Genomic DNA, 17,465 nt, shown 5'->3' on the forward strand with positions numbered 1-17,465 from the left:
GCAAACATGATTCTGGGATGCATTAACAGGAGTGTTGTGAGCAACACACGAGAAATCATTCTTCCGCTCTACTCTGCGTTGATTAGGCCTCAATTGGAGTATTGTGTCCAGTTGTGGGCATCACATTTCAAGAAAAATGTGGAGAAACTGGGGAAGGTACGAAGAAGAGCAACAAGAATTATTAAAGGTCTAGAAAATATGAGCTATGAGGGGAAACTGAAAGAACTGGGCTAGTTTAGTTTGGAATGGAGAAGACAGAGGGGACATGATAGCAGTTTTCAGGTATCTCAAAGGGTGTCACAAGGAGGAGGGAGAAAAGTTGTTCTCCTTAGCCTCTGAGGATAGGACAAGCAGCAATGGGCTTAAACTACAGCAAAGGAGGTTTAGGTTGGACATTAGGAAAAAGTTCCTAACTGTCAGGATAGTTAAACACTGGAATAAGTTGCCTGGGGAGGTTGTGGAATCTTCATCTCTGGAGATATTTAAGAGCAGATTAGACAGACATGTCAGGGATGGTCTAGATGGGTCCTGCCATGAGGGCAGGGGACTGGACTTGATGACCTCTCGAGACACCTTCCAGTTCTCGTGTTCTATGATTCTATGAAAACATCAAACTGACTAAATGTAAACCCTGTCTGTGAAATTGCCCATAATGAACTCTGAATTTTGTAGCAGGCTGGCCAGTAGCTCGACTCAGTTCTGGCTTATGCTGGCTGCGGGACCTACACCCACTCTGTATTTAAAGTGCAGTAGGAGCTAGGAAGGCAGGCAGCCCGTCTCAGTTCTGGTTTGCGCTGGGTCCGGGAGCTCAGACCACCCCCCACCCTCCCGCAGACAGGGGCTGCTGCCACCCCACGCTGCTGTCTCTATCAGAGGCAGCAGCACAGGGCAACAAGCAGCTGATCCGCAAGAGGAGCTGGTTTTTAAACTGGCTCCGCTCGCAGACTAGCTCCCGCCTGGCATCCTATGCTGCTGCCCGTCCTGCCCCCAGGGACTATAGAATAGTTGACTCACTGATAAGAATTCATGATCTTACTTGACTATTCAGTTAACTGATATTTAACATCCCTAGTCTGCATCCGCAGATGTGGGTTAAGGATGCGAAAGGGTAACTGGCTACTCAGTAAGTATCACCCTTAGTGGATGCTTACCAGTAACTAGTTAACTGAGCCACCCCCACACCTGCTAGTCCCACAATGCCAGGAGCCCCATGGGGCTGGACTCCGTTCCAGCTAGGTATATGAAAAGTTAATCACTTCAGTCTGGTCAATGGGGGGAGTGGTGGAGCAGCACCTGTGACCCCGATGTTTAATCAGTTAAAAATTACATTTAACCAGTTAACCGATTAAGTGGGATTTTATATCCCTGCTGTGGTGTAGATATCCTCAGCTCATTGTTGCAGTTATGGACATAGCCACAGGGCCCTACTAACAAATGAAGCCTCCTCCTGCCTCTGCTTAGCAACACAAATTAGAGATGTTAACTAACATGTATTTGTGTAAACATTTAACTGCTGGATTTTTTAGTGGTTACACATTTATCATCGGGGTAGGAGGGGGAAGCAGCACAGGAGTGGATACACGAGAGGAGCTGGCTTAAGAGTCGGCTCCCCACACACACTGGCTCTCCTCCCTCACTAACTCTGATGCAGTGAGGGTAGAGGGGTAGGGTGCATGTTAGGGATGTTAAATATTGGTTAACTGAATAGTTGATTAACCTCATGAATTTTTATCTGTTACTTGACTATTCTATAGTCCCCCGGGGATGGGGCAGCAGCCAGTGCTCTCCGACCCCACTCCTGAGAAGCATCCTGCCACTCCGCGCTGCTACCTCTATACCAGAGGGAGCAACCCAGGGTGCCAGGCAGGAGCTGGTCCATGAGGGAAAAGAATTTAATAACCAGTTCCCCTTGTGGACTGGCTGCCTGTCAAGAGCCAGAACTGAGCGGGGCTGCCTGCCCACCTGACTCCTAATACACTTTAAATGCAGAGCCACATTGGGGATAGGTCCCAGACTGCTGGCCAGCCAGCTAAAAATTTTACTGCGGGGGGGGGGGGGGGGAGAGGGAGGAGGGATGTGTGTAATCTATAGCATTAGCATATAAGCTTTTGCTTATTGGTTAACTGACTGCACTATTACATCCCTAGTGCATATAGTCATTAGGTTTAACCAATAAGCCCAGAGATATATAAACAACTACATGCTAACGTCCCTAACACAAATACTGAAAAAATTACCACAACATTTTCCAATCTACACAGTTTAATCAACTCAACCAATGAAACGTATTGCCTCTGGAACGCATTTAAAAATACTGTGCCTTGATTTTCTTTAAAAACTAAGAACTGCCCATTCCCTGGCACAACCTCCAACGTTATTTGTGACGGTCCTGTAGTTAGTGTAAAAGACAAGTAGTAAGGAGGTTAAGTTTTTTTAATCCATCTCTCTGCCTGTGTGACTCTATATAATAAAACCAATGTGGGTGTGTGTGAACCTGAATATCAGAAAGTCAATGTGGGTGAGGTAGTATGTTTTATTGGTTCAATAAAACCAATAAGATATTATAATCACCCACTTTGTCTCTCTAATATCCTGGGACCAATACGGCTATAACATCACTGCATATGATCTCAAATATGTCACTTATGTCTAGACTGTGCCTTAGAATGTGTTGTGAAAACTTTCTGCAGGGGCAAGCATGGCTGCTGTATAGTTCTCACCTCCTTTGTAGACTGCTGTGTCCTTGTACTCGGCGATTGCAAAGACTCCCATTATTCACTACCTATGTACAAATGATGGAGGCATGATATGGTTCTTTGTGCATTCACACAGGGCACTGAACAATATTATTTGTTTCAATTTCCCCATCTATAAAATTGGGATAATCACCGGGGTGGCATAAGGCCCAAGGGCTGGATGCGGCCCCTGGCTTGCCTGGATCTGGCCCCCAAGGCTCAGAGCTCTCCCCTTACCCCAGTATTGGGGAGCCCATGCTGGTGCTCCAGTCCCAGTCCCCCACCCCCAGCTGTCACCCCAGAGGACTGGAGGACAAAAAAAATCTACTAGCCTGGGCCACCCAAGGCTCTGGTGTGCAAGGGGAATATGGAGAATTTCTTTTTCCCTTCTCAGTCAGGGGCTGCTTCAATGAGGGATTTTTTGGCTTTTGGTTTTGCTTCTCACTTGTGTGCAGCCCCCAATTGATTTTACTGTGAGTTAGCAACTCTCAACCCAAAAAAAGTTCCCCACCCCTGGATTAATTCATTACTGTTTATAAGTCCCTTTGGAGATTCTCACATGGAAGATGACCAAATTGTTGCTCCTACTAGAAACTGTTTTAAGAGTCAACACCTCTAGGGGACCAGAAGGAACAGTTTCCTACTTAAAACACTACTCAAGCACCATGTGCACCATTATTGCCACATCACTCCCACCTCATACCTTCCATTGGTTAAGCTTGCACTGGCCATTGTAGGAGGGTAGCAAACTGACATTGCAGAACAGCCATTCTACAACCCTACTTAAAGTGAAGTCAGATATGAAATTTATATAGAGGTTTTGTTCTCAATTTAGTTAAAATTGGCAGAGTCAGAAATAGTTAACAGGGTCATAAACATGCCCGATCATGCTAGGCTGTGCTAGCATTCAAGGCACCATGCAACAGATCTACCTTTTTCTCTATACACACAATTTTCTTAGAGGTGGAAGAATAAGTCTTTTCCCTATTCTAGGGAAGGTGGAGCAAAAGAGAAGAAAGATTAAGACATTAAATATACAGTTCCTAAGTTTTTTCCCCTTGCCTCTCCGTTCCTGATTTTCTTTGTCCTCGATACATTGACATGACACTGCACGACGTATCAATGTTCTAAATTCATGCCACTTGTGCACATTATGCACCAAAACACAAAACAAATCCATATTCAAATCCATATATAATTGGCTTGAGCCGAATTTAAACACTCACACCATACTCCCTTTCTTAATTCTTTTAGGAATCCAAAGACTAACTCCCATAGGGTTTTAGAGCCATGTTCTGCAGATTTTGCGGTCTAAAAAAAAGCGGGGGGGGGGGGGGGGGGAAATAGGAAACCTCTTATACAAGTAAATAATGCAATATCCAACAGTCAACTACTTGTCTTAACCAAACATTTTTTTTAAAGGCTTAAAATTCAAAATGACACACTGGAAGAGTTGGAGGGAGCCCACCATTTAGCCAGCAAGTCAATCCTATAAGCAGCAGAGTCAGCACCCAATTTCAAAGGGATGCTAAAAGCCTCTACTACCTGTTTGGCTTTCCACAGACAACCCTGAGCCAACACAAGGCTTTCCCTTGCTTGTAAAAGCTGCAAAAATCCCTTTCCATACATTTTGGCAGAGCAGAGGAACAGAAGAGGCATTTCTCATCCTGGTCTTATTTCTGAGGGTTTTATCATTTTTGAGTTTGCCTACCCCCTTAGGGTAGCTGCAGCAGCACCTCAGTGAAAAAAACCCAATTACAGGCAGCCCCTGAGTTACGCGGATCCGACTTATGTCGGATCCGCAGTTACGAACGGGGATTTTCTCGCCCCGGAGGACTGGAGCGGCGGGACGCCTGGTCCCGCCGCCCGCCTCCTCCGGGTCGAGAAAAGCTGCTCCCCGTCTCCCTGGTCTGCTGGGGGAGCCAGCAGACCAGGGAGACGGGGAGCAAAGCGGCGGAGGACCCGGGGCTGGACCCGAGGCCGCTTCCAGATCAGCTGGAAGCGCCACGGGTCCGGCCCCGGGTCCTCCGCCGCTTTGCTCCGCGTCTCCCTGGTCTGCTGGGGGGGGGGGGACGCAGCTAGTGCCCCCCCCCCCCCCAGCAGACCAGGGAGACGTGGAGCAAAGCCCGGGGCCTGTGGTAGAGCAGGTGGGGCGCTGCCGGTTGGTCCCGCAGCACCGCTCCTTGGTGCTACTGGACCAACCCGGCAGCACCCCAGCTGCTCTGCCCCAGGAGTCCTGATTCAGCCGCTGCTGATCAGTTTCAGCAGTGGCTGAATCAGGACGCCTGGGGCAGAGCAGCAGGGGTGCTGCTGGGTTGGTCCAGTAGCGCCGAGGAGCGGCCGCGCTACTGGACCAACCCAGCAGCACCCGAGCTGCTCTGCCCCAGGCGTCCCCAAGTTAGCCGCTGCTGAAACTGACCAGCGGCTGACTACAGGAAGCCCGAGGCAGAGTTGCTCTGCCCCGGGCTTCCTGGAATCAGCTGCCGATCAGTTTCAGCAGCAGCTGACTTGGGGACGCCTGGGGTTCTTACGTTGAATCTGTATGTAAGTTGGAACTGGCGTCCAGATTCAGCCACTGTTGAAACTGATCAGTTTCAACAGCGGCTGAATCTGGATGCCAGTTCCGACTTACATACAGATTCAACTTAAGAACAAACCTACAGTCCCTATCTTGTACGTAACCCGGGGACTGCCTGTACTCCATAATCAGAATGTGGAGTCTAATTAATAAAAATTTACTCACAATTTGACTGTAGGCAAAGAGGAGAAATTTCGTAGGGAGGGAAGTTTCCCGGTCCTAAGGGAAGGTCTACTACCTTTTTCACTGGTCTGGAGGGAGAGAGAACCATCTGGCTTTTCACTGGAAGGAAATCAGCCTGTTCCTAGTTTTAACAACGCCCCGCCTCCAAAGCTGCCAGGTTGACTGAAGGCTCATTGTTAGAACCCATGGGATTACCTAATAAAAATATTTAAGAGAACTAAAATACTCAGGACAAATTCATGGAAGAGCATTGTACAGCTCGTCTATAAATCAAGAATAAGTCAGCCACTCAGATTGACTCATACTCTGAACTAATGACCTCCTTAAGCTCAACTCTGTGCTTCATTATCAACATTCTACATGACTGCAGTAGTACTGGGGCAGGTTTAAGTTTGTGGTTGTTGCAGCACAAGTGGTTTGTTTGACCGTGGAATCTTAATGTCACATTTTTCATTAAAAACACTAGCATTTAAAATTAAGTAATAGCACCAATTTACCTGCAACTTAGGATTCCACTGAGGTAAGTTTTATATAAAAGGATAGAGTGATACGTAATCATCTACATGTTGCAACAGCTAGTTAATTCATGAATTCCCTTAGGGTAGGGCGAAGGAAAATAAAGAGACTCGGGACTACAATTTACCCAAGAGTTAGATCAAAACCCTGAATACCCTCCCTCCCGTTGTTTTACTGCCCCAGTCACAAACTCAACATTATACAATGCTTCTTGGTGTCTGAGGTGACAAACTTGGATGAATGAGCAATTCTTGGATTTGTCTTCAATTTACACAGAATTCTTTGGAATGAAAGTAGACCTGAAAATGAAATGAATTGCCCTGAAGTAAAACCAATTGATGTTAGGCAAGTAGCACCTCAATCTGACAGACTGGCTGGTCTCCTCTGTATAACAGACAGATGAGTAAGAATCCACAGTCCATATCAGATCTGCAGAAACAGAAATTTAAATATGCATCTTTATGACTATGGCAAAGATAGCAAGAGCAAACTAGCAATGTGAATGATTAATTAGTTAACCGTTAAGCATTAAGGATGTGAACAGGTTACCTTACCAGAAAGTATTGGAGATGTGAACAGGCTGGGGCTGCTGCCGGGTCATGCTTACCAGGTGATGCTTACCAGGTAACAGTTAACTGGTTCTTGGGAGCTGGCAGGAGCCCCAGTGCAGGGGTCGCTCCAGGCAGGCAGGAAGCAGTCCCCCACCCTTGGATCCTGCTTAGTCAGTTAATCAGTAAAACCTTGGGTTAACCTAACATTTAACTGGTTAACTGATTAATCGGGATTTTACATCCCTAGCTACAGTTAACTGGTGGCCCACTCTTTCTGGAGCAGCCCCCTGCCAAAGGCTGAGGAGCCAGGCCTCTGAGCCATGTCGCAGTCTCCCCGCCATCTGTTTTAAGCAGTTAACCGGTTCAACATAACATGTAATTGCTTAACTGATTAAATGGGATGTTACATCCCCAGTGCAAACATTCTGTTAACTGAAAAGCAGTTTATGAAGTCACTTCAAATATCATCATATGCAATTATCTAAATTTTAAAAGAGAAGAACACCACAGGAGTAAGAATTCAGGCTCTCACATTAGTAAATCGAGTAGTAAACCTGCATATACAAACAACTACAAACTTATTTTACAATGTTTTCTATAGCACCTTCCTTTCCCTCACCCCCAACTGCTCAAGTTCACTGACAGGATTGCCTTTCCAATGTTTTGCTAAACAGGCTTCATTTAATACACCCCACAAGCCTTTTTTGTTTGTTTTTAAAGCCTTAGTCAAACAAACTTACAAGAGCCACTGATACACAATCTAAAGTTCATTTTTTAAAATAATAATTAAATTCATAAGTCATGACCGACAAACTCAAGTCATCTAAGCAGAACAGTTTTCTGTTCAAAGATAAGCACAAGGTGGTATAATTTAAAGTTCCACTGCAAATTTTCCTAGCTATCATGAAGAAGAACTGCAACAATTTAAAATTGCCCTGCATTTTCACATGTAATAAAAGCAGATACAAATATATCTTTGGAGGTCAAATAAGCACTTCCATTTTGAAGTAACCTCTTTCAATCAATGAAAGGGCATATACAAGCACACTTGGGCATTATAGAAAAATCCAAGAGCATCATCGAAGAAATAGTTCCTCCCACAGGAAAAATTAAGACACAAATATGACAGGCTGAGATTTCAAACACATAAAGAACAATGCAAGTCAGAAATTGTCAGGTTTTTGTTTGTTTTTTAAAAGTATTTCACTTGTTTGCTAGGCTACAGTTAGAGTCCAATATTTCATGAGATTGCTCTTGCTGAACTGCAGATACACAATTAGAAAAACAAATCTTGCTAGACAGTTATCTTCATAAAGAACTCTGACAGGTCAAATTCCATTCACAATTGGAATGTCAAAGTATCTGCCTTCTAAAAGAAGCAAAACAAACAAGAAAAAAAACAAACAAAAAACAGCAAAGCTGAAGTTTGCAAAGTAAAGCACTCAAGTTAGAAAATGCCAAAAGTAAGGCTGCCCATGCAATCTTAATTCTGTTCCTTTGTGAGTATACAGGACAGTCTGGTTACATGCACACGTGGTGCTTCTCCCACAGCACGTGTCAGAACCTGGCCTCAGTTTAATACTTGCCAAGGATGCCAGGGTTGCCAATTGTGGTGGACCCTGTGTATCAAAAGCTGAACCCAAACATGCCATATAACCTATCAGATGACAATTAACCTAAAATGGATTTGTGTAGGTGACTTGCCTGAAAAAGAGAATGATCACTACAGCCAATCAGTGTTTCGGTGGCACTGCATAGGATCTTCAGTAGGGATGTAAGCAACTACTCAACTACTTGATAAGCATATGCTTATAGTAGTGACTCAACTAGTCGCTCCACACCCCACTTCTTTTATCAGAGATAGGCAGCATGAGGGGGCAGCAGGAGCCATCTTAAAAGCCAGTTCCCCACTGCAGCAAGGCAGGGGAGGCAGAGGCACAGCGGGAAAACAGCATGAGTGGGTACTGAAGCAGACCCTCATGCGGATCCCAACTGCTGCGCCTTTCCTTTGAAATGTACAAGACCTGCCTGAAATGCAGGCAGCTCTTGTACATTTCAAAGGAAAGGCGCAGCAGTCGGGACACTGTGCAAGCATGGACTGCTTTGGCCCCCCTTGCACTGGTTCCCTGCTGCGCCTCTTTCTTTGAAATGTACAAGAGCTGCTGGCCGCTCTTGTACATTTCAAAGGAAGAGGCACAGTGGGATAGCGAGTGCCCTCCTTATCAACTAATCAAGTCGCCAGTGGAAACTCCATTGACTACTTGATTAAATCGAAATTTAACATCCCTAATCTACAGTGCTGCAATCTATATCTTAATTCAGCCCTCACTTAATATCTGTATAAAATTAAATCTAGAAAGGGACACTCTGGGTATGTCTCGACTACATGCCTCTGTCGTCGGAGGCATGTAGATTAGGTTACCTGGCATAGGCAAAGAAGGGGAGATTTAAATAATTCCCACTTTGTTAAAATAAACATGGCTGCCGCGCTGTGCAGAGATCAGCTGATCCGGCACAGCACAGTAGTCTACACGCGGATCCGTCAGCTGGGGAAGCCTTTGCTACATGGCGACAGAGGCATGTAGTCTAGACATACCCTAGGAAACGATTGTACCACTATGAAACTTATAAAGTTAAAACAGCAAAGGGTTATGTACTAGTATCTAGGGTTAACAAGAAGCATGAGCTGGCTCCCCAAGAGCAGGGCTGTGCAGGTGGGAGCCAGCTCCCAGCATATACCAGCTCCCACTCCCTGCCCTGCTTCCAGGAAGCTAGCTGCTACCCCGCTTTGTGGGCTCTGATACAGAGCCCACAGAGCAGGGTGACAGCCAGCTCCTCAGGAGCTGGGCTGGGAGTTGTTGTGTAACTGTTAACAGTTGCCAATAAACTCATGCTTATAGGATAACCATTTAAATGGTTACTCTATTACATCCCTACTGATTGCATCACTTAAAACTTGATACAGTAGACTTCCGATGATCTGGAACCTCTCACACACACACTACATCATGACAACCTTTCTTGTGAGAGTCTGTGGGGCTATCTCTACTTCAAAGCAACACCCTGGAGCTCCCATATTTCCCATCATATAATTATGATCTAGGTCATACAAAACATGCTATATAAGATATCCTAGAAAACATCAAGAGCTGCTGAAACTTATTGTTCTGTCAAAGGATGTTTAGCATTAGTGTGTATGAAATTAAACGTTTTGCTGGATGGTTGTTACGGATATGTGGTGCAAGTCTCCACTGCTAGTTCTCCAGTGACAAAGGAAGTGACCTACTCCCAGGAGGGCATTAAATTGGCAGGGGAGTTGTAAACAAAGGATTTACCATGGTGTAAGAGGACCACACCAGCACCACACCACAGGGGATCATTTTTTTGTGACTTGGCAAAGCCCATCAGTACTTGTCTGGGCTTTCCAGACACCTGGATTGAGGAGATAAGATAGGCAAAAGTAGCATCATGCTTTTAGCCTTTCTCCTCCCCCAACTACCCTGGGAGCAAAAAGAATGCTGGGAAGAAAGAGACTTGAATTGAGGAGACTGGTCCTAAGTTTAAGGGGAAGCCTGTGTATTAAGAATTATAACCTACCTAAGGTTTAAGCTCTTCCTACATCTACCTACAAATTAGTAATGCCACAGTACAAATGAAATGTTTCCTCAAATGTTTCTCCTTCAGTCTACAAGAAAAGACTACATTTCCAGCTTAGCTCTTGGTGCTGCTCAGAGAAATCTCTGCTTTCTTCTTTTAAAAACTGGGGTGTGAATTTTATATTAATGTTAAAGTTACTATAGCATTGGGCTACACAAACTTAAGTGAATTAATTATCTCTGTAAAGATCATGATAGAAAAATAATTAATGGAAAACCATATGACACAAAGGATTAAAAACACTGACAACTCCGAAAATAAGCACAAAGTTTTATAACATCACCCATTTTGATTGTTAGCATGAAACAAAATTACCATTTACAGTGGAAGAGGTTGAAAATGCAAATGACAGACTAGCCTGTCACTTCTTTCAAGTAAGTGAAGTAAAACCTTTGTCTACACTGCAAATTAAGGGTTCAAACCAAAATTGTAAAGTTTTGCACTCCCACAACTGCAGAAAAGCTAAGCCATCACCAAATGTACGACTTGTCTAACAATGAGATGATTAATATTTACATTCATATCTTACCAAGTTAAAGCCTCAGTCCTCAAGGACAGAGACAGTGTAAACATACCTGAAGGCTCTCCAAATACCTATTAGCTATCCACATTGTCCTTCAGAGTTTAAATTTTGCAAAACTAAACTAAAAGAAAACATTTCTGACAAACGAAAAACAAAAAGAAAACTTCAGAAATTAATCTGTAACTATATATGAGCTCCCCAAGCCTAGAAGGTTGCTCAAAGAGGACCATAGACCATATTATTAGTTTTGAAGAGGACAAAATGATCTCTGCATAACAGTACACTCTTGCTATAATGCCCTTAACAATAATGACCCTTCTGTTATAATGACCCGACCCCCAGATCCCACCTCAAGCTGCAGGAGTTGTAAGTGACCCACCCTCACCTTCCACCCTCAGGGCTCTTTCATTATAATGAACTCCAGACTATAATAAACAAATGAAGTGGATCCTGACATTTTTGTTACAGCAAGGGTGTATTGTACGCTAAATAGGCATTTGTCAATACAAAGTAATTTCGCACAGCTGAACAGCCAAACAAAATTAATACTTTATTCTCAATCATCATGAAAGATACTCAGCAAGTAGATCTTACATCTGGGCTGCTAATTGTGAACAGCAGGTAGGATGGATCAGACTCCACATGAAAGTACAACAGTGAAGAGCAATAAGTTACTTCGACCTATTCTGGATCAATACTACCAAAGACATAGAAGTAAATACATTTCTATTCAACTAAACAAAGGTGATTTACAGGTGACCATTCCTAATACCAGGCTCTTGAGTTATGTGCACTGAATATTATTAAATCAAATGTATGAAGCATAATATACCATGCAAGTGGGAAATGCTAAGCACAGGAAGTCAGACCTGGTTTCTGCACTTGTTTTCACCACAAAGTAGGCCACAAATACAAGTGAATCCTCACGTTTCGGCATTTAAATTACCTTTTGAAAAGTATTATTATAATTTACAACTGTAAAATAAGAAACATTGGTTGAATTTTATCAGACTTACATTTACTGTAAGAATTTAATTATCAACGCATATTTTAAGTAAAAGAATGAAAAAACCCACTCCCATGGTAGTGTCTGTGTGTGGCCATATTTCATGTTTACTGAGTCAGTGTTTGTTTCCTGGTCCTCCAAATCAGAAACAAAGAACAAAAACAAACCTCTGTCACTAGTAACAAATTCATTAAAAAGTTAAAGTCTGATTTTGCTTTTTTTTTTTTTCCCCTAATGTGGCAGCACCAGCTGAAATGAGACTGTTGGCTATCAATTTTATTTAGGCCTTCTCTACACAGGAAAGTTTTCAGTTAGATAGGCATAATATCCCCTTGGGTGAACACACTTGTGCTGGTAAAAGACTGTATTTTTTCAATTTAACTTTAAGATGCTTGGGAATAAGTTTAAAATAAGAAAAAAAAAACCACCACACGCATTATTTCAGTTATATAGAAATAACTGTCCATACAGGACAGTTTGCATTTAGGGAAGGTCTGAGTTTAACTTTCAAGTTCTCATGTACAAAAACACTATTTTTGGAATCATAGCAACTTGCAGCAAATGCTCCAAGTTACTCACATACTCAAGTCATTTTTAAAAACTTTGTGGTAGAACATAAAATACTCATAAGCAAGTAACATTTAATAGAACCATACCAAAAAAGTTAGATAAAAAGTGGTTCTTCTGTTTTAGTTTCTTTACGTTTTGCATTGTTATCGTCTTCCTGTTCACGTGGGCCTTAAAACCGGCTATGTGGAAAATGTGGTTATGAGGCACAAAACTGTCTCAGGAACTCAAAAGCAGTATAGTATCTAAGCTATTTTTACTTTTTAAAAACCAATCTGTTATATCTCTTTACATAGAAGACTCTTTGCTGAATTAAAATTTTGTGAAAATATTTCCATTCATACTAGGTTTTGCAACATACTATTTACAAAATCTAAATTTTGAGCCTGAAAACTAATCCCAAGGTTCTCATCCTTTTTTGATCTGTGGACTAGGGATGTAATAGTGTAGTCGATTAACCGATAAATCGATAACCAAAAGCTTATAGATTAATGCTACAGACCACAAGCATTTCCCTTACACCCCTCCCCTGTCAGTAAATGTTTTAGCAGGCTGGCCAGCAGCCTAGCTCAGTCCTGGCTCACACCGTAGAACCTACCCCTACTGCAGCTCTGCATTTAAAGTATATTAGGAGCTAGGCAGGCAGGAAGCCTGGCTCAATTCCAGCGTGATCAGACCCCTCCTGGACAGGGGCTCCTGCCACTCCATGCTGCTGCTTCTGTATCAGAGGCAGTAGCTCGGGACGACAAGCAGCCAGTCCGCGAGGGGAGCTGTTTTTTTTAAACTGGCTCCCCTCATGGACCAGCTCCCGCCTGGCACCCTGTGCAGTTGCCTCTGATATAGAAGCAGCAGCACAGGGTGGTAGCAGCCCCTGTCGAGGTCGGGTCAGAGCTCCCAGACCCAGCATGAGCCGGGCTGCAGAGTCACAGCAGGGCAGGGGACTCCTCAGAAGTGGGATCAGACCACACTGGCTGCTGGATCTGCCCCCGGGGACTACAGAATAATCAACTAACTGATAAGAATTCATGAGGTTACTCAACTATTCAATTAACCGATATTTAACATCAATACTGTGGACCAGTAAATAGGCCAATGGTGGAAGATAGGAGTTGCTATAGAGAACTTTTTTCTGGGTGTCTGGTTGGTGAGTCTTGTCCACATTCTCAGGGTTCAGCTGATTGCCATATTTGGGGTCGGGAAGGAATTTTCCTCCAGGGTAGATTGGCAGAGGCCCTGGAGGTTTTTCACCTTCCTTAGTAGCATGGGGCACGGGTCACTTGCAGGAGGATTCTCTGCATCTTGGGGTCTTTGAACCATTGTTTCAAGGACTTCAATATCTGAGATATAGGTGAAAGGATTATTCTAGCAGTGGGTGGGTGAGATTCTGTGGCCTGCATTGTGCAAGGGGTCAGACTAGATGATCATAATGGTCCCTTCTGACCTTAAAGTCTATGAGTCTATGATACCACTGAAAAATTTAGAATGGAGGTCTGGACTCCTTTGGAAACATACTATCTGTACATTCAGGTGAATTCTGTTCAGTCAGTTTTCAGCTTAAGCCTTTTGCATACCCCTTAGACATAGTCTGCTGACCCCCAAAGGTCCCTCGACCTCTAGAAACACTGCTCTAGTTGACTATGTTCCACTGGTAGTTTAAAGGTGATACTAATTCCTTCTAATGGGATGTTCTGGGAAACTGGATGTGTGACAGAATCCTCTTTTCTAGTATGAAAGATACCTGGGACCTATAAAGCCATACAGATTAACTAGCAAAGGTACCATCCTACTAACATTCATGCACATGATTAACTTTATGCACACATTAAAAAAGGAATTATTCATACATGCTAAGTTAAGCACATTCTTGAGTGACTGCATGATCATTAGTCAATTATATATGCCAATATTTGTTACAAAAAAAATGTTCTTCAGTTCAGATCTACATATTCTCTCCTGACTGCCAATCTCTTTTATCTAGGCCCTCTATATCATATCTTCACTACTGAGGTCTATTCTTCTGCAGACTAGACTACTGCAACTTTATCAAGTCAATTCAAAATGCTGCCAAAGTTTTCATACCTCACCACTTCAATTATATCATACACCCATTTGTTGGAACACCAATTTCCCCCCTTATAGCATCAAATATGCACTCCTTTAGACTGATCGTAAGGGTGGTTTATAATTTAACCCATGCCTACTTACCAAAACCACTATCTTATAGCACCCACTCTGCCACTCCTTACTTCATTAGTCAACATCTTTCACAAACACCTCTGTGCTTTTTTCCATGACCTTCTCACAAATTCCCCCTGTAAATTTAAAAAGTGACTAACTTAGCCTCCACCAAATCACTCCTGAAGATTCAATTTTCAGGAAGATGTCTGCAGAACAGTGTCTACAGAGTCCACACCTCCATTCAAATTTTTTCAGGGGGCTCAAAAAAGGAAGAAACCCACTGTGTTAGTTTTCAGGCTCAAAATTTAAATGTTGTAAATAGTATGTTTTGGAAATAGAATGCTCCACAATCTAATATGAATGGAAATATTTTAACAAAATATGCCGAGTTTTCTGTGTAAAGGGATATAATTAGTTTTTCAAAAAAGTAAAAATAGCTTGGGTACTACACGGATTCTGAATTCTCCTGACAGTTTTTGTGCTTGATAGCCAGCTAAGCAAGCTCATCTATGGCTACACAGTGCTGCAACTGTACCAGTGCATCCCATCTAGTGAAGACTCTATGGGTGCATCTAGACTGGCAAGACTTTGTGCAAAAACTTGCCAGCTGTCTACACTGGCCACTTGAATTTGCGCAAGAACACTGACGATCTAATGTAAGAATTCAATGCTTCCTGCGCAAATACTTTGATGCTCCCGCTCAGGGATAAGCCCTCTTGCGCAAGAATACTTGCGCAAGAGGGTCAGTGTAGACAGGCACCTTAATTTTTTGCGCAAGAAAGCCTGATGGCTAAAATGGAGCTTTCTTGTGCAAAAGCGCGTCTATACTGGGCACGGATGCTTTTGCGCAAAAGCCTCCGTGCCAATCTAGACGCTCTTTTGTGGAAATACTTTTAACGGGAAAACTTTTCCGTTAAAAGCATTTCCGCAAAATCATGCCAGTCTAGACGCAGCCTATGTGTCAACAGGAGCTCAGCATGACAAAACCACCTCTGGGGCAGCAGTAACAGCTATATCAGGGGGGGATAAGTTCTCAAATGGACACAGTGCAGCGTTTATGCGGATGTGAGGTAATGTCACACAGGGAGAGGGTTTTTTTCCCCCCCCACACTCCTGGATAACTGAAGTAATGCTGACATAGGCTATGTTTACACTGCAGCCTAACTGACCCTGGTCCTTCATTGCTACCTCGTCCTCCCACCTGCTTAGCTGAGCTACCCTCCTGCGTTGTCACTGCCTCAGTAGTAAACTCTGCAGGGCAGGACCTGCCTTGGTTTACTCCGTGTGGCTCGCTGACAGGGTTGCTACCATTTCCCCACGCTCAGGAGCCCTGTTCGCCTCAGGATCCCCCCTGGGAGGCTGCAGGGCCAGGCAAGAACAAACTTCCAGGCAAAGCGTCCGGAGCCCCCCGGGCAGGCGCTGAAGCGGTGACAGCTGGCGGGCTGCGCTGGGGAAAGTCCCATTTCTCAGGGGGGGCGGGGAGGGCAGAGCCGGGGGGCAAAGTGGCTGCGGCTCAGGCCAGGACACAGGCCAGTGGGGCGGCTGCGGGAAGTTCCCCGGCCCCTGTGGGAAGCGCCAGGCCCGGAGCGGGGCTCAGCCCAGCGCGCGGCCGGGCCGGGGCCTTGGGCCGGGGCCACGTGTTTACACAAGAGGCGCCCAGCTCGCGCGCGCCGCCCCCCAGCGCCGCGCGGGGGGCCCAGGCCGGGGCCGGGCTCGCGCACACGCCAACGGCCGCCCCGCCGCGAGCCCCGTCCCCCGCGGGCAGGCCCGGGCCTGGGAGCGCGCCCCGGCAGCCGGGCCCGCCTAGGCCGCGCTCGCCCCCCCTCCCCCCGGCCCCGCTCACCTGCATCCAGCGCGCGGGGGCGGCGGGGCTGGGCGGCGGCGCGGAGGGCGGCCAAGACATGCAGGCAGCGGCCCGCCGGGCCGGGAGGGGGCCGGGGCGGGGCCGGGCGCGGGGGGCCGCAGGCGCCTGCTGCCGGATAAATATTGGGATTACTCCGGGGGGAGGCGGCGAGAGCGGCGGGGCGGGGCGCGGGGCCCTGTCTCCGCCTCCTCCCGCCGCCCGGCCCGGCCCTGCCCCCTGCGCGCAGCGCCCTGGCCTGGATGGGCCTGCGGGGGCGGGAGTGTGTGTGTGTGTGTGTGCGTGTGTGTGCGCGCTGGGGTATCACCGTGTGTGTGTGTGTGTGTGTGTGTGTGTGTGTGTGTGTTGGGGTATCACTGTGTGTGTGTGTGTGTGTGTGTGTGTGTGTGTGTGTGTGTGTGTTGGGGTATCACTGTGTGTGTGTGTGTGTGTGTGTGTGTGTGTGTGTGTGCGCGCGCGCTGGGGTATCACCGTGTGTGTGTGTGTGTGTGTGTGTGTGTGTTGGGGTATCACTGTGTGTGTGTGTGTGTGTGTGTTGGGGTATCACTGTGTGTGTGTGTGTGTGTGTGTGTGCGCGCGCTGGGGTATCACCGTGTGTGTGTGTGTGTGTGTGTGTGTGTGTTGGGGTATCACTGTGTGTGTGTGTGTGTGTGCGTGTGTGTGCGCGCTGGGGTATCACCGTGTGTGTGTGTGTGTGTGTGTGTGTGCTGGGGTATCACTGTGTGTGTGTGTGTGTGTGTGTGTGTGTGTGTGTGCTGGGGTATCACTGTGTGTGTGTGTGTGTGTGTGTGTGCTGGGGTATCACCCCGTGTGTGTGTGTGTTGGGGTATCACTGTGTGTGTGTGTGTGTGTGTGTGTGTGTGTTGGGGTATCACCGTGTGTGTGTGTGTGTGTGTGTTGGGGTATCACCGTGTGTGCGTGTGCGTGCAGGGGTATCACCCCGTGTGTGTGTGTGTGTGTGTGCGCGTGTGCATGCTGGGGTATCACCCCGTGTGTGTGTGTGTGTGTGTGTGTGTGCTGGGGTATCACCCCGTGTGTGTGTGTGCGCGCGCGCGCTGGGGTATTACACCCTGTGTGTGAGTGTGTGTGCGTGTGCTGGCGTATCACACC

The 17,465-nt window shown here is 45.7% G+C and overlaps 1 protein-coding gene across 4 annotated transcripts in view; it reads right to left on the reverse strand.

Annotated features, from left to right (window-relative positions):
- Window positions 1-16,503, reverse strand: part of CNOT6L (CCR4-NOT transcription complex subunit 6 like) — a 66,618-nt gene extending 50,115 nt beyond the window's left edge. The window contains exon 1 of one of the 4 annotated variants that reach the window (XM_075929454.1): window positions 16,338-16,503. The gene's annotated coding sequence lies outside the window, so the exon portion shown is untranslated. Of the gene's footprint in view, window positions 1-14,521; window positions 15,160-16,337 lie in introns of those variants that run through there. The other 3 variants (XM_075929452.1, XM_075929451.1, XM_075929453.1) reach the window with 3 other exon arrangements.
- Window positions 16,504-17,465: the final 962 nt, after the last annotated feature.

This window comes from Pelodiscus sinensis, chromosome 5, assembly GCF_049634645.1.
Source record: "Pelodiscus sinensis isolate JC-2024 chromosome 5, ASM4963464v1, whole genome shotgun sequence".
NCBI classification, from domain to species: domain Eukaryota; kingdom Metazoa; phylum Chordata; order Testudines; family Trionychidae; genus Pelodiscus; species Pelodiscus sinensis.